The sequence below is a fragment of the Nyctereutes procyonoides genome, unplaced genomic scaffold, assembly GCF_905146905.1.
Source record: "Nyctereutes procyonoides isolate TBG_1078 unplaced genomic scaffold, NYPRO_anot_genome, whole genome shotgun sequence".
NCBI lineage: Eukaryota > Metazoa > Chordata > Mammalia > Carnivora > Canidae > Nyctereutes > Nyctereutes procyonoides.
The window spans coordinates 11,024,754-11,042,520 of NW_026575025.1; the positions used below are offsets into that span (position 1 = coordinate 11,024,754).

Consider the following 17,767-nt stretch of genomic DNA (forward strand, 5'->3'; position numbering starts at 1 on the left):
CCAATTTTCCCAGCACCATTTATTGAAGAGATTGTCCTTTTTCCAGTGATTAGTCTTTCCTGCTTTGTTGACTACTAGTTGACCATAGAGTTGAGGGCCCATTTCTGATAACATATTCTTCCATCCCCTCTGCATTTCTTGTAAACAGGTGGTTAGATCTAAAGGCTGGAATGCAATTTGGGTTCCTTTTTCTTTCTTTCTTTCTTGCTTGCTTGTTTTCTTGCTTTCTTTCTTTTTTACAAAGACATTTTACAGATGATATTGAAAATACCCAATTTAAAATAAATTTAAGGGGATCCCTGGGTGACTCAGTGGTTTGGCGCCTGCCTTAGGCCCAGGGTGTGATCCTGGAGTCCTGGGATCAAGTCCCAAGTTGGGCTCCCTGCATGGGGCCTGCTTCTTCCTCTGCCTGTGTCTCTGTTAGTAGCAGAACAGGACCTAGTTATCTTGACTTCTAGCTTTCAATTCTTTATTTCTTTATTTTTTTTTTAAGATTTTATTTCTTTATTCATGAGAGAGACACAGAGAGAGAGAGAGGCAGAGACACAGGCAGAGGGGGAAGCAGGCTCCATGCAGGGAGCCCGACGCGGGACCAATCCCCGGACTCCAGGATCACACCCTAGGCCAAAGGCAGGCGCTAAACCACTGAGCCACCCAGGGATCCCCGCTTTCAATTCTTTAATCTTGGGAGAGAACCTTAATTATTCAGCAAAGGCCCTCCACACAAGTCACAGCTAGTGAAAAGACAAGAGAAAGGCAAGGCCAGGCTTTCCTGGAGTTAATGTTCCTTCTAGCTGGGGAGTGTAAGTGTTCTGAAGCGAGTATGGCCACGGGATGCAGGGAACCAGAGGAGGGAACCCATTTTAGATAGGGTCGACAAGGAAGGTGACACTTGAACAAAGATTTGGAGGATGAGAAAGAACCAACTCTGAGAAGAGAGGGGGAATTCTAGACGGAAGGAAGAAAAGGAAGAACAAAGGCGGACAGATGAGGTCAGGGCTGTAGACACTTCCCTCTGGAGGTGGGCTGCGCCTAGGCAAGAAGAGGGAGTTTCCTCTCCCCAAGCCCTGCAGGAAGTCTCCCAGTACCAAGCCATCTGCCCTTGGCTGGAGACTGAACTATGCAGCTGTTGCTCCCCCACAGATTCTGGGCACCACCTGCGCTGAAACATGCCCACGGCAGTCTTTGTGGGTGAAGACCCCAGGCCTTCTGAGCCTTGGACTTAACCTTAACAGGCAGCTTCTGAAGCCCTGCCTTCTTATACCACATGTGTTCTGTCCTTGATGTCTGTTCTAGGGGCTGTGCTGCGGGGCAGGAGCCAGATTTCACCTGGACCAGACCAGCTCCAGGGGAGCCATCACCCCTGGCCCCCAGAGAACAGAGCTGGTAGCTGGAGAGGTTTTCAAAGCCCAGATGTCAGCTTTCACTAGGCGTTGGTGCATTAGCCACCAACAAATACTTGGGTCAAGTTCAAACCAGAAGAGGCTCCACCCTCCGATTTTGGGCTTACCTCAGCAGGCAGAGGTAGGAAGGCTCCCAGAGAAAGAATCCTACAACATCAACCAAGAGCCCTGGGGCTTGGTTTCGTCATGGCAAAACCAGTCTTTAGCTAAACCAGTGCGTTGGCCCTGCTTCCTCTCCGGCCCAGGGTGTGCCCAGTCTTTGCCATATAGTAGGTGCTGGGTAAACAAACATTTGTTTGGTGAATGAATAAGGGGGTATTAAGAACTTTCAAGCAGTGATAGTGAGCTCCTATTAGTGGGAGGAACAAGGAGCTGCTGGATGGCCATTTGCGTGGGGTCTCCTCTTAGGGAGTGCTGGGGGCCTAGGAGAACCTTGCACCGCAGGGCGTGTGAGGCTAACTCAGAATGGTCCGGCGAGGGCGACAGGCCGCGTGCTTAGCGGCTTCGACCCCTAGACCCCTCCGCGGCTCCGGCGCCGCGGCCTTAGTTCACAGGCTCCCGCCCCGCCGCACTCCCGGCTGCGTGGCTCCCCGCACCCGGAAGGCCAGGCCCGCGCCTCCCCCTCGCGCCGCTCCGGCCCGGGCGCAGTCGGAGGCTTGCAGGAGCTGTCCCAGGCAGGCTCCCCTCTCAAGAGCGACGCGCCGCCGGAATTGGAGCTCGCGCGTCACCGCCAGGTGAGCTCAGCCCGCGCGGCCCGCGCTCCTGCGACTGGAGGAGGACCGGGAGGGGGAGGACGGGAGCGGACCCCACCCCAGCCCCAGCGTGGGGCGGGCCGGAGCCCTCAGGCACCGCACCCCTCCTTCCTTCCCGCTGTTCCCTACCCGGCCACCCCACCCTCCACACACACTCCGAGCGTCCCCTGCCGCCCGATTCCCACAGCGGCCGAGTGACCCGCCCCCCTCAGCTCCCGTCCCTTTGCGGTCCCAGCCCTAGAGCCTTTTCACCCCCCGGGCCAGGCCCTGTGCCAGCGGTGTTCGCACACGCTTTGGTTCCGGGTCTGGGGAGCCCGGAGAGGAAGCGGTGCCGAGAGTGGCGGGCAGACGCCCCAGAGAAGGCTTCCCGAAAGGGCCTGCTCTGGGGCAGGGCGGGGGCTCGGGAAGTTGGAGTCCGGGTGCAGGGAGCAGTAGGTGCAAAGGCCTGCAGGAGCGAGCAACCGGGGACCGGCGGGGCTGTGCGCAGGGCAGAAATGAGGAGAGGGCCCGGGAGGGCACTGGCTGCCATGAGGAAGGCTGAGGTAGCGGTGTGACGGCTGCCATGAGGAAGGGCTTGAGGGTAGGCGGTGTGGACGGCTGCCATGAGGAAGGGCTTGAGGGTAGGCGGTGTGGACTTGGGCGCAGGGAAGGCCGCTGGCCCGGTGTGAGCGTGAGAACCGGGCAGAGTGGGCCTCGGGAGCACGCGGGAGGCACCGGGAGCCAGGGCTTGAAAGCTGTTCGGGAGTGGCTGGGAGGACAAAGTACAGACGTTTCCGAAGACCCACTTTCCCCCATCTCAGTGCTCCTCTCAGGATGCTGCCCCCATCCTCTGGCCAAAACCTGGGACACTCTTCTCCCGCAGTCACTCCTGACAACCCAGCCCCCATCCGTCCAGAAGCCCAGCGGTGACCCCAGGTTGCTCCTTCCAGGGCAGAAAGCCCTGGACTCCCCTCCCCTGCCTGGAACTCCCCATATGTCCCAGTGTGTAAGGCCAGGGCAGAGACCCTGGGAAAGGGAGAAGCAAGGCCTGGGAGTCCTAATCCCTCCGCCCCAGCGGGACCCTGAGCTGGGAGACACCTTCCACGGGTTAACCCTGCTCTGACCTGGGAGCCCCACCAATTCTTCTGGCCTGACTCAGTCAGCAGGCGCCTCACGTGACTGTTCTAGTAAACAAAGGCTTTCAGTCACTGAACTGATCCCCACACCCCAACCCCACAGGCTGCAGGCTGGTGGCCGCCTCTCCTCAGTGAGATTCCCTCCTCCTCCCCAACGTGTGATACTTGGGATGGGTGGCCTGCAGGCCCAGGTGGCATCTGCAGGGCTGGGAGACAAGGAACCCGGCGGGAGGGTACTCTGGGGTCTGTGTGGGCCTCAGCCTTTGCTCCTGGCTCACTTCAGTCCTCCCCTCCCCCTATCATAGTGAATTCCTTTGTCCTTATTTTTTTTTTAATTTATTCAGAGGCAGAGAGAGAGAGGTACGCAGAGAGGCAGAGGAGAGCAGAGGGAGAAGCAGGCTCCATGCAGGGAGCCAGATGTGGGACTCGATCCTGGGTCTCCAGGATCACAGCCCAGGCTGCAGGTGGCGCTAAACCGCTGCGCCACCGGGGCCGCCCTTCCTTTGTCCTTAGATCTCAGCTCAGCCCTGCAGCCTTCTGGAAGACTGGGATGTAAGGGTCCTGCCCCAGGGCTCCCTGACCTGAGGAAGAGGGCTGATTCATTCCTGCTTCCTGGAGTCCAGCTCCGGACTCAGGACAAGGACGCTGATGGCACCAGGCCCCAGGATTGTGTCCTCAGAGCTCAGAGTGCTGCCACCAAGTATGGTCAGTCCACTTTCCAATCAGTTGACACTCCTAATTTGGGAAAGGTCAGGATCAACGAGAAAATCTAGAGAAGGGGTTAAGTAACATGCTCCTCTATTAAGAAATAATTATTTAAAATTTGGAAATAAGGCAAAATGATGACTGCCAGCCCCAATTTGATGACAAGCAGATTGATAAGATGTAAATAATTTCTATCAGGTAGAAAAGCTGGCTCCAAATGTAGTGGTTTTATTTCCCTATAGGCATTACCTGGTTGAGTATGTAGCTCAGCAGTCTCACTGCAACACTTTTTTTTTTTTTTATTTTTATTTATGATAGTCACAGAGAGAGAGAGAGAGGCAGAGACACAGGCAGAGGGAGAAGCAGGCTCCATGCACGGGGAGCCCGACGTGGGATTCCAACCCAGGTCTCCAGGATCGCGCCCTGGGCCAAAAGCAGGCACTACACCGCCGCGCCACCCAGGGATCCCTGCAACACTTTTTTTAATGCCCCTAAATACTTATGTCTCTCTGGCTCTCTTTGTTTTTTTTTTTTTTTTTCCCCTCTGGCTCTCTTTGAACTTGTACTTCCACCTTACTGCTACCCTCCTTAAGGCATTAAGTAATCTCTGACACATACTCTATATTAACAAGGGTTATGGTTTTAGCTTTGGAAATTGTGCACTGTGACACTTTTGGAAACTGTTTTAACAAGATGTCCAATTGGATTCAGCAGCCAGAGCCAATTAAACTTTGTTGCAGGAAAAATGTGTTTCATAGGTTCACCTAAAACTGCCTTTCCTACCTCAGGCTTACTGGCTCCAATCTATGATTTATTATTGTTTTATCTATTTAGAAATGTTAAGTACACAGGGGCGCTTGGGTGGCTCAGTGGTTAAGTGACTGCCTTTGGCTCAGGTCATGGTTCTGGGGTCCTGGGATGGAGTTCCGCATGGGGGGGGGTGTCCCTGCTCAGCAGGGAGTCTGCTGTTCCCTCTGCTTCTGCTCCTCCTCCCTGCTCATGCCCTTGCTCTCTATCTCTCTCAAATAAATAATCTTAAATATATTAAGTAGGGACACCTAGGTGGCTCAGCAGTTGAGCACCTGCCTTTGGCTCAGGGCGTGATCCCGGATTCCAGGGATTGAGTCCCACATTGGGCTCCTTACATGGAGCCTGCTTCTCCTTCTGCCTAGGTCTCTGCCTCTCTCTCTCTGTATGTCTCTCATGAATAAATAAATAAAATCTTTAAAAAAAATTAAGTACACAGATACTATCTTGTAAAATTTAAACAGTACTGTTAAAGTCCTGTGGACCGTCACTTCCCATCCTAGGTCTGCCCCGAAGCTGACTACTGGTTTTCTCTCTTATATATATTCATGTGCAAAATACAAAGACTCTAGTTTATATGTCTGTATACATACATAGATATGTTAATGCACATTTATGTATACATGCCACACATATAGACTTAATATGTCTCTATATACATCTCTATTTAATATATGTGTATACATAGTATATACATATATAGATATAGAAATGTATTATTATTATTATTTTTTAAGATTTTATTTTATTTACTCATGAGAGATACAGAGTGCGAAAGAGAGGCAGAGACACAGGCAGAGGAAGAAGCAGGCTCCATGCAGGGAGCCCGATGCAGGACTCGATCCCAGGTCTCCAGGATCATGCCCTGGGCTGCAGGCGGCGCTAAACCGCTGCGCCACCGGGGCTGCCCCGAAATGTATTATTTTAGTAGTTATGGGATTTTTTTTTCCATAAAACATATTATACTAGATATATTGTTTTGCTTGCTTTTCTCATTCAGAAATAGGATTGGAGATCTATTTTGGTGGGGTTTTTTTTTTTGTTTTTTTTTTTTCGATTTTATTTATTTATTCATGATAGACATAGAGAGGAGAGGCAGAGGGAGAAGCAGGCTCCATGCTGGGAGCCCGACATGGGACTCGATCCCGAGACTCCAGGATCACGCCCTGGGCCAAAGGCAGGCACTGAACCGCTGAGCCACACAGGGATCCCAGAGATCTATTTTGGTACATGAGACCTACCTTACTCTAATTGCTCACATGGCAACACAAACTATAAAATGCCTAGGAATAAATTTAAGAAATATGTGAGACTTTACACAGAAAGTTATTAAAGATTTTGTTATAGGGACACCTGGGTGGCTCAGCAATTAAGCCTCTGCCTTCAGCTCAGGGGATGATCCTGGAGTTCCGGGATCGAATCCCACATTGGGCTCCCTGCATGGAGCCTGCTTCTCCCTCCGCCTATGTCTCTGCCTCTGTGTGTGTGTGTGTGTGTCTCTCATGAATAAATAAATAAAATATATTTTTTAAAAAAGATTTTGTTATAAAAAATTAAAAGGTTGTAATATTTACAGCCCTGTAATACGTATACATTCTATAAGCAATGGAATGCATAAAGGAAAAAGTAGAAATACACACGCTTCCAAGGCAGCAGCATTGTGTTTTTCCAGGTGGCTTCTCTACCTTTCTAAACATATTTCTGCAATTTGGCTTGGGGCTTGAGTTACGATGCCTCCTTCCGAAGAATCAAACACATCCATAAATATCCCTGACGCAGCGTGGGCTGCGCCAAGTGCTACAGATGAGCCAGCCGGTGCTCTGGAAATTTGCGTCAGGGAGACAGTCAGAGCACAGGGGTGGGGCTTTAATTAGGCCTGGAAGGAAGAGGAGGCTGATAAATTGGACAGGGTATTGCAGGCAGAAGACTTTGTCTGGAGGTGGGATGATGTTTCTGCATGTAGAACCCTGTCTAGGGTGAGACTGAAGGCCCAGGGAGAGGAATGTGTGGTTGAGCCAGGCAAGGGCAGGCATGGCTGGTGTCTTGGCTCCAGCCTTGTGGAGAGCCAAGGTGAGGGGGTCGGGGGACACACCCAGACCTGTGGCTCAAGTTCCAGTTCCATCAAACAGGAAGGGTACAGGCGGTGAACTTCCTGTGCCCCCACAGAATCGGGGCCATGGAGGAGCATCTCTTTGCTGCAGAGAGGAGTTCTGTACCCAGAAAGGGTCTTTCCAGAGTGCTGGAGCTGGGAACATGCTTGGTGCAGGAATGGGAAGTACTCATGCTACAAACCCTGACCACACCAGGGTACCCTGCAGGCAGCCACCAGAACACAGTGGAAGCTGGGGAGGTAGATCTGCCTCCTTGGTCTATTTCTCATCTCATCAGTTGGCAAGTGGATGTGTTCATCCAGCATCATGAGTTCCAGTTCTGGGACCCCCGGGAATCCCTTTGAGGAGCGCACACTCTCTAAGGATCCAGTGCCTCTGCTGCAGGCACACAGTGTGGGGAGGGTGACACCTGCTACCCAGTGTGAGGCAGGACCTTCATCCCCTCAGCAGAGTGCTTGGCGGGGGAAACCAAGAGAGCAGGGCCTGGCTCCCAAGCCCCTCAGAGGGAATAAAAGCAGCAGGTCTAGAATTCAGATTTCCTACCCCTCAGAGTTAGGTCAGGTCTATAGCTGGTTTTTATTCCCCCTCCAGAATCTCACCCAGATCCCTTTATTACTTGCCCAAAGTCACCCAGCTAAGGCGTGTCAGCATTCATGTGCTAGGCCAATGTCTAGGTCTAGCAAATCTTCAGTTTCACCTGAAACTCCTACCCCACCTCAAAAGAACCTAAGTAAAAATAGGTATCCATTGTAACATGTAACTAAAAAACTCAGGCGGTCTCTTCTCTGGCATGGCTGGGCCAGGTGTTCTCCATGGCTCTCTACCTTGAGGCTCTGCTACACTCTGACATGCCTTCCTTCCCAGACAGGCCTTCTCAAAGTGGTTTATATCGTACGTAATAAATAGGAAATACTTGTTAAACTGACTTAACAAGTATTTAAAAATTGACAGTACAGGGGTACCTGGGTGGCTTAATAGGTGAAGCCTCTGCCTTCTGTTCAGAATCCTATCAGGCTCCCTGCTAAACGGGGAGCCTGCCTCTCCCTCTGCCTGCCTTCTACCTGTGTCTCTCTCTCAAAATTTTAAAAATAAATTAAGTAAATAAAATCTTTTTTTAAAATATTTTATTTATTTATTCATGAGAGACACACACACACACACAGAGGTAGAGAAACAGGCAGAGGGAGAAGCAGACTCCACGCAGGAAGCCTGATGTGGGATCTAATCCCGGGTCTCCTGGGCTGAAGGTGGCGCTAAACTGCTGAGCCACCTGGGCTGCCCAATAAAATCTTTTTTTAAAAAAATTGACAGTTGACTGTGAGTGTACTCATGCTGTGGAACTCCAGAGCTGGAAGAGGTTCCAGGGAGCTATTTCCAAGTTATCCAAATACTAGATTCATCGGACTACCATGAAACCAGAAGGGTAAGGGCAGTGTCAGGGTCAAAGCCAAACAGTCAGACCTGGCCAAAAGAAATTCAGAGGGGGATGTGACAGTCAAGGGATCACAACACAGGGAGAGAAACAGATGCCAGGAAGTCTGGGTCTTGAGGTTCAGTGTGAGTTCAGGAGACGAGATCTGCAGAGGCTGAAGGGCGAGGGAAGGACAAGCAGTTTCTCTGCCCAGCTCAGTACTAACTCAAAGATGAGGACAGTGTGACAGATTCATTTCCCATGCTCTGTAACTGGAGGGCTTGCAGTGCACAGACCCAGTATGTAGCTAACAGGGGCCCTTTCTGCAGCTTGCTCTGTTCTATGTGCCTCATTTTTGCATGGTGTCTCTAGGTCTAACACTCTTCCATTTTCCTGCTGAGCCCTGCTGAGCTCTTCCTGTGATCTCAGATTCTTCTGGCACATGTTGTTGGGAGAGAATCACCTGTGGGCAGGAAAGGCCAGGAGTTGGGGCATTTCCAAACAGAGGTTCTCTATGTATTTCATGGCCTCCTGTGAGATCTTGGAACATGCACGCCTCCATTTCTCTGTTAGGCCTGCTTCCTAATCACAGGAACCTCTGCAGTCTGTGAAGGTCTCTCTCCTGGCCATTCCTGTACCCCTGTCTCAGGAGGTGTCAAGCAAAACATGAACTCATAAAAAGGTTGGAAGAAATAAGGCAGCAAGATGAGCCTGTGGAATTGCCAGGCTTCCTCAAGCTTTTATCTATCTATCTATCTATCTATCTATCTATCTATCTATCTATTTAGATTTTATTTATTTATTTATTCATGAGAGATACACACAGAGAGAGAGAGGCAGAGACACAGGCAGAGGGAAAAGCAGGCTCCATGCAGGGAGCCCGATGTGGGACTTGATCCCAGGTCTCCAGGATCAGGCCCTGGCTAAACCGCTGAGCCACCGGGGCTGCCCATTCCTCAAGCTTTTAATGAAGAGCCCCCAACCTGAAGATATCCATCAAGAGTCACTCTAATAGGGGATCCCTGGGTGGCGCAGCGGTTTGGCGCCTGCCTTTGGCCCAGGGCGCAATCCTGGAGACCCGGGATCGAATCCCACGTCGGGCTCCCGGTGCATGGAGCCTGCTTCTCCCTCTGCCTGTGTCTCTGCCTCTCTCTCTCTCTCTGTGACTATCATAAATAAATAAAAATTTTAAAAAAAAAGAGTCACTCTAATAGAACAAAAGACACTCCTATCACCCAGGGAATTCCAAGGAATTTCAGAGCTCTGTGTCAGAAACAGGTCCCAGACTAAACATTAGAACAAAGGATGCTCCTGATACTCTTATCACTTGGGAAATTACAAGGGTTTTAGGAGCTCTGTGTGAGGAACTGGGGCAGAGACCAATATATATATTTTCTATCATTTCACAGGCTGCTACAATAGAATCTCATAGACTGCATGGCTCAAACAGCAAAAATTTATTCCTCACAGTTTTGGAGATAAAGCCCAAGCAAGATCTGGGTGCCAGTACTGTGGGATTCTGGTGGGAACCCTTTTCCAGGCTGCAGCCTGCCAGCTTTTCACTGTGTCGTCACGTGGCAGGAGAGCCTTTTGCAATCTCTTTATAAGGGCACTAATCCCATTCATGAGGGCTTCACTCTTCTGAGGTAATGATTTCCCAAAGACTCCATTTCCTAGCACCATCACATGGGGTGGGGAGTAGGATCTCAAAATATAAATTTGAGAGGAAACAAAAATTCAGTCCATAACAAGTGTATTTTGAAAACTGAGAAATGTGCCATAGTACAATTCAGTGAGCTTATTCAGATTTTAATGATTTTACACACACTCATCTATGTGTGTGTTGTAGAACACTGTGTAATTCATGTCATATGTAGATTTGTGTAACAACTACACCAATGAAAATACAGAATTATTCCATCACTATAGAGATCCTATCTTATGCACCCTTGTCCTCAACCCCTGGCACTTACTAAATTTGTTCTTCAGCTCTATAATTTTGTTGCTATGAATGATGTACAAATGGAATCATAAAGTATGCAACTTTTTTTAAAGAGGATTTTTTTCTTACAGATGAGGACCCCTGTCCTCCTTACAGGTGAGGACCCCGCCCTCCCGGTGGGGGCAAGGGACGTCTTCTCAAGACCCCCGGTCGACGGCCCACCAGCGCGTCCACTTAAGCCAATGCCAACCTAATACAGATTGGAATTCCTTCAGGTTAGAGCTCTCAGAAATATGCGCGCAAAAGGTGGAAAAAGTTGAGTGCACTCACCACGCGTGAAACCCTCCAGATGGGGTCCTGGAGGTTTCTTGGATCCCGGACGAGCCCCCAAATGTTGTGCCCAAGATTGCGAATCTGAGAAACCACCAAGGAGCCGACACCGATGCAAACATACGAGGGTTTATTTACAAGCTCAAGCTTGGGTCCAAGTATACCCGACACAGCGGAGCAGGGACTTGGACCTAAAGAGGATTTTTTAAAAGATTTTATTTATTTATTCATGAGAGACACACCGAGAGAGGCTGAGACATAGGAAGGGGGAGAAGAAGCAGGCTCCTTGCAGAGAGCCTGATGTGGGACTCCATCCCAAGACCCCAGGATCATGCCCTGAGCCAAAGGCAGATGCTCAACCACTGAGCCACCCACGCATCCCTAGTATGCAACTTAATGAGATTAACTTTTTTTCATTCAGCATAACTGCCTTTTTAAAAAAAGATTTTATTTATTTATTCATGAGAGACACAGAGAGAGAGAGAGAGAGAGAGAAAGGCATAGACACAGGCAGAGGGAGAAGCAGGCTCCATGCAGGGAGCCTGACGTGGGTTCGATTCCGGGTCTCCAGGACCACACCCTGGGCTGAAGGCAGTGCCAAACTGCTGAGCCACCTGGGCTGCCCAAGCATAACTGCCTTGAGATCCATTTAAGATATTTTGTTCCCGGGATCCCTGGGTGGCTCAGCGGTTTAGTGCCTGCCTTTGGCCCAGGATGTGGTCCTGGAGACCCGGGATCGAGTCCCACATCAGGATCCCTGCATGGAGCCTGCTTCTCCCTCTGCCGGTGTCTCTGCCTCTCTTCTCTCTCTGTGTCTCTCATGAATAAATAAATAAAACTTAAAAAAAAAAAAAAGATGTTTTGTTCCTTTTCATTGCCGAGTAATTGTCCATGGTGTGGACATACTTACCATTCACTCACTGAAAGATATCTGGATTGTTTCCACTTGACTATTATAAATAAGCTGCTATGAACATTCATGCATATATATATATAAAATATTTTATTAATTTATTCGTGAGAAGCACACACACACACACACACACACACACACACACAAACACAGAGAGAGGGGCAGAGACACAGGCGAGGGAGAAGCAGGCTCCATGCAGGGAGCCTGATGTGGGACTCGATCCCAGGTCTCCAGGATCGGGCCCTGGGCTGAAGGTGGCACCAAATCGCCGAGCCACCCGGGCGGCCCTCATGCACATATATTTTTTTAAGATTTTATTTATTTATTTTTAATTTTTTTAAATTTTTATTTATTTATGATAGTCACACACAGAGAGAGAGGCAGAGAAGCAGGCTCCATGCACCGGGAGCCGGACGTGGGACCCAATCCCAGGTCTCCAGGATCCTGCCCTGGGCCAAAGTCAGGCGCCAAACCGCTGCGCCACCCAGGGATCCCAGATTTTATTTATTTATTCATGAGAGACACAGAGAGAGGCAGAGATACAGGCAGAGGGAGAAGCAAGCTCCATGCAGGAAGCTCAATGCAGGACTCAATCCAGGGACCTTGGGATCATGCCCTGAGCCAAAGGCAGATAGATGCTCAACCACTGAGCCACCCAGGCATCCCCAATGCACATATTATTGAGTGGATATATGTTTTCATTTCTCTGGAATATGTGCGCAGGAGTGTGATTGCTGGGTTGTATGGTAGGCATATGTTTAGTTTTAAGAGAAACTGCCAAATGTTTTTCCAGAGCAGCTGTACCATTTACATTTCCACCAACAGAGCACCAGGGTTGGTTTCTCTCATCACCCACCCCTCCACAGACAGATTATACATCTATTTGTCTCTATTTATTAGGCCATAATGAGCCTGACAAGTGTAAGAACTGGTCACTATCCCTGTATGAGACACTCATATTAATGGGACACAGGAAGAAGCATGCAAATAGGCCCTTCCTTTCAGCAGGCTGAAAAACAGCAATTTCCTTTCAGTCCATCCCTATCCCCAGCCTCCTGAGGTCATCATCCCATGTCTTCATGCAATTCCTCTGAAATGTCTGTTGTGTTCTTTGCTCTTTACCTTCTAGCTAATGTTACCGCACGGTGGTATACACTTAGGGGTTCTCTTCTGGCTTTCAGAATTTCAAGAGGCATGTGTGGTTTGTAGAGGGTTAGACTCATCTTGTATTGAGCTATAGAGTATTGTCCATGGATATCTGGCAGGTTGTACAAGATTGACTTGAAATGAGGGGCAGGTATCCATGAGAGATGGTCAAGGATATTTCACAGGACCCAGTCCTTGTTGGGAAGTAGGTCTTTCTCTAGATTTCCTTCCTAGACCCAGGGTCTGGCTAGAGTGAGGTATTGGTACAGAGTCCACTATTGACCTGGCTGCCCCAAACTCAGGATAAGTGAAGAGCCACTTGGAAGAGAAAGAAGTCTTTGATGGGGCCAGCAACATATCCTCCAGGGCTTGAAAGAATAGCTAGAAGGAATATGAGCTGAGACCATCACCTATCACCTCTAATAATAGAGATCAGAACAGGAGACCACCTATAATTCTGAAAGACAAAATTAATTCTATTTAAGTTTGTAGGGTCAGTGATCCCATAAGTCCAAGAAGGGAGTGGTTGCTGAGCCCCTTCTGGATACTAGGAACACACAGGCTCTAATTCTGCTGTCTACCACCAGAAACTTACAGCAACACTTAAACTGATACACTCTTAAGTAAGATACAGGCATAGAGGGGGACACTTGGGTGGCTCAGTCGATTAAGCATCTGCCTTCAGCTCAGGTCGTGATGCCAGGGTCCTGGGATTGAACCCCTCATCAGGTTCCCTGCTCGGTGGGGAGTCTGCTTCTTCCTCTGCCTCTGCTGCTCCCTCTGCTTGTGCTTGCTCTCCCTGTCAAGTAAATTTAAATTTTTTTTTAATTTTTTATTTATTTATTTATGATAGTCACACAGAGAGAGAGAGAGAGGCAGAGACACAGGCAGAGGGAGAAGCAGGCCCCATGCAGGGAGCCTGACATGGGATTTGATCCCGGGTCTCCAGGATCAGGCCCCGGGCCGAAGGCAGACGCTCAACCACTGAGCAACCCAGGCGCCCCTCTGCCTTTTCTTCTAGGAGTTTTATAGCTTTAAGTTATATACTTCAGTCTATGATCCATTCTGAGTTACTGCGGTATATGATCAGATATATGGAATGAAGTATGTATTTTTTGCATCTGGGTGTCTAATTGTTCCAGAACTATTTGTTGAAAAGACTGCTGCAGGCAGCCCTGGTGGCTCAGTGGTTTAGCGCCGCCTTCAGTCCAGGGTGTGATTCTGGAGACTTGGGATCGAGTCCCACGTCAGGCTCCCTGCATGGAGCCTGCTTCTCCCTCTGCCTGTGTCTCTGCCTCTCTCTCTCTCTGTGTCTCTCATGAATAAATAAATAAAATCTTAAAAAGAAAACCCACAACTTTACAAGATATAATTTACATACTATAAATGGACCCATTTTAAGTGTACAGTTCAATGAGTTTTGACAAACATAAAACTACAACCATCATGAAAATTTCTGTTGCCCCACAGATTCTCTGTATCTCTTTGATGTCAGTTCATCCACTATCTCCCAGTCAGACAACTTTAGATCTGCTTTCTGTTACTTTAAATTAGTTGTGGCTTTCTAGAATATCATTTAAATGGATCATACAAAAAATAAATAAATAAATAAATGGATCATACAAACCTATGCAAGTCTTTTGCATATGCCTTCTTTTTCTCAAGGTATTTTTGAGATTTATCCATGTCTTTATGTGTTTTAGCATTTTTTCCCACTTTGTTGTTGAGTAATATTCCATTTCATGGATATATAATTGTTTATCCATTCCTCTGTGATGGAGATTTAGAGTATTTTCAGTTGGTGGTTATTCTGAATAAAACTGTCCTGATCATTCTTCTACAAGTCTTTGTATGGAAAAAAGGGGGAGCATCTGCCTTCGGCTCAGGACATGATCTCAAGGTCCTGGGATCGAGCCCCACATTGGGCTCCCTGTTCCATAAGGAGCCTGATTCTCCCTCTGCCTCTGCTATTCCTCAGCTTGTCCTCTCTCACTCTCTCTGTCAAATAAATAAAATAATTATTTGGGCCACACCAAGAGGGGCTTCCCAAATTATTTTTATAAAATAAAAATCTTTAAAAAAAAAAGTCTTTGTATGGATTTATGTTTTCATTTCTCTTGGGTGAATACCTAGAAGTACAACTGCTAAATCATATGGTAAGTATATGTTTATAAGAAACTCCAAACTTGGGGCACCTGAGTGGCTCAGTCGGTTAGGCATGTGCCTTCAGCTTAGGTCATGATTCCAGGGTCCTTGGATAGAGCCTCAAGTTGGCCTCCCTGCTCAGCGGAGAGTCTGCTTTTCCCTCTGCTGCCACCCCAGCTCTCTCATCTATGCTCTCTCAAATAAATAAAATATTTTTTAAAAAAGAAACGGCAAACTTGTTCCCCATTATATCATTTTACAGTGGCACCAGCAGTGCACGAGAGTTCTTGTTGCTCCACATCCCTCCCTATACTTGATAGCATTCAGAAATTTAAGTAATCTCTACACCCAACATGGGGCTCAAACTCACAACCCTAAGATCAAGAGTCACATGCTCCACTGAGGCAAGCAGGCACGCTTGTACAAGTTTTATTTTATTTTATTTTTTATTTTTTTTTTACAAGTTTTATTTTAAATGAGTACCCTCAAGATCCCTCCCCACCATTCCAGAAATCCCTTGGGTATTCACAGGGGAGAGAGACATTTGTTTGTTTTCTTTTTAGATTTTATTTATTTATTTATTCATGAGAGACACACAGAGAGAAGCAGAGACATAGAAGGAGAAGCAGGCTCCCCATGGGGAGCCCGATGAGGGACTTAATCCTGGGATCCCAGGATCATGACCTGAGTCAAAGGCGGATGCTCAACCACTGAGCCACACAAGCGTCCCAAGACATTTAGTTTCAAAACTATAGAAGCTTGAAAAGGCTGATAATATACAATTAGAATGGTAATTCTTTTATTTTTTTTAAGATTTTATTTATTCATGAGACACACAGAAAGAGGGAGGCAGAGACACAGGCAGAGGGAGAAGCAGGCTCCATGCAGGGAGCCCGATGTGGGACTTGATCCTGGGACTTGATCCTGGGACTCCAGGATCACGCCCTGGGACGGAAGGCAGGCGCTAAACCACTGAGCCACCCAGGGATCCCTAGAATGATAATTTAAAAGCATGTTTTGAAAATGAAGAGTCAGAATAAATAAGGTAAGATGAAAGTGCTGAATTAGATTTACATTTGAGAGGAAAGGAAGTTACTATATTGTTCAAAAGAACAAGGAGAACTATGACATAAGTCTGTAAAGAATTCACGGTTTAAGGGAATAAAATACCTAAGATCCTTTCTGTTGGGTACTTTTTACAGGCTGAATTGTGCCTCCTCGCCCCACATTCATAGGTTGAAGTCTAAATCCTCCGTACCTAAGAATGTCCTGTATTTGGAGATAGGGGTGATTAAATTAATATGAAGCCATTAGGATGAGGCCCTAATTTAACACAATTAAAGGGGCAGCAAGGGGTGCTTGGGTAGCTCAGTCAGTTAAGTGTCTGCCTTCAGCTCAGGTCATCATCCCAAGGGTCCTGGCATTAAGCTCTGGGTTGGGCTCCCTGATCAGTGGGCAGTCTGCTTCTGCCTCTCTCTCTGCCCCCCACCCCCGCTTGTATGTTCTCTCTCTTCTCTCAAATGAATAAATAAAATATTAAAAAAAAAAAAAAACAACAACCAGGGTGTCTGGGTGGCTCAGTTGGTTAAGCATCTGCCTTTGGTTCAGATCATGATCCCAGTGTCTTGGGATTAAGCCCCATGTTAGGCTTCTCTCAGCAGGGAGTTTGTTTCTTCCTCTGCCCCTCCCCTCACTCATACTTGTGCTTGCTTTCTCTCTGAAATAAATAAAATTAAATTTTAAAAATTTTTTAAAAAGGCAGCAAGAGGGCAACCATCTGTAAGATAAGAAGAGAGCCCTCAGATATATACCAATATATACCAGCCAATACTGTGATCTTGGACTTCCACTCTCTAGAACTGTGAGAAAATAAATTTTTGTTGTTTAAGCCACTCAATCTGTGGTGGTTTTTTTTATGGCAGTCCTAGCAAACCAAAACAAGGATATAAAGTTCCATGGGTTTTATCATTTGTTGCTGGATCCAGCTGGGCCTGAAGATGGAGACTACCTCAGGTCTTTTGAGAAGACCTAGTGTTGCCATAACCTAATGGTGGAAAACTAGTTAATTTCTCTGTACTCTGTGTTTTTTCATCACTAAAACAGCACTTAATAATAGGGCAGCCCGGGTGGCTCAGCGGTTTGGCACCTGCCTTTGGCCCAGGGCGTGATCCTGGAGACCCGGGATCGAGTCCCATGTCAGGCTCCCTGCATGGAGCCTGCTTCTCCTTCTGCCTGTGTCTCTGCCCCGCTCTCTCTCTCTCTCTCTCTCTCTCTCTCTCTCTCTGTGTGTGTGTCTCTCATGAATAAATAAATAAAAATTTAAAAAATAATAATAATAAATATAGTCATGATCTCAGGGTCCTGGGATCAAGCCCCATGTCTGGCTCCACACTCAGCAGGGAGTATGCTTGAGATTCTCTCTCTCTCTTCCATCATTCTCTGCTGCTGGCATGCATGCACGTGTGCACACTCTCTCTCTTTCAAATAAACAAATAGATTTTTTAATAAAAGGTGATCAATAAACATTAGGCTATTTCAGTTTTCTCATAGACTATATCTTGTCCAGTATCTTATAATAACCTCTATATTTATGCCACATTTTAACTGTATTTATACAATCTGTTTTTCATGTATTTTTTTCTAATTAAAAGGCATGGCAGAGGTTAGTATTTCCAATTTGCAAACTGAAAGAAAAACTGAGGACAAGGCCAGTTGTGTGGTTGCTGAAGACCACACAGTGAGGCTGGACAAAGGTAGGAGGCAGGCCAGATCTTTCTTAGGGTGTTTGTGACTTCTCTGCATTTTTTTTAAACTGATTTTTTAAAAGATTTATTTATTCATGAGAGACACAGGCAGAGGGAGAAGCAGGCCCCATGTAGGGAGCCCGACGTGGGACTCCATCCCAGGACTCCAGGATCACGCCCTGGGCTGAAGGCGGCGCTAAACCACTGAGCCACCTGGGCTGCCTGACTTCTCTGCATTTGACC

General features: G+C 47.7%; 1 long non-coding RNA gene across 4 annotated transcripts; it reads left to right on the top strand.

The window, feature by feature from the left end:
- The first annotated feature begins 532 nt into the window (after positions 1-532).
- LOC129502402 (uncharacterized) lies at positions 533-16,570 on the top strand. Of its 4 annotated transcripts, none has more exons than XR_008662953.1 (5): positions 533-2,137; positions 3,784-3,975; positions 4,294-8,316; positions 9,714-9,950; positions 10,378-16,570. It is a non-coding gene; the product is annotated as an uncharacterized LOC129502402 (long non-coding RNA). The 4 variants fall into 4 exon arrangements; XR_008662963.1 differs by having other exon boundaries at positions 4,294-4,381; positions 10,378-16,562; XR_008662954.1 differs by lacking the exon at positions 3,784-3,975.
- The last annotated feature ends 1,197 nt before the right edge of the window (positions 16,571-17,767 follow it).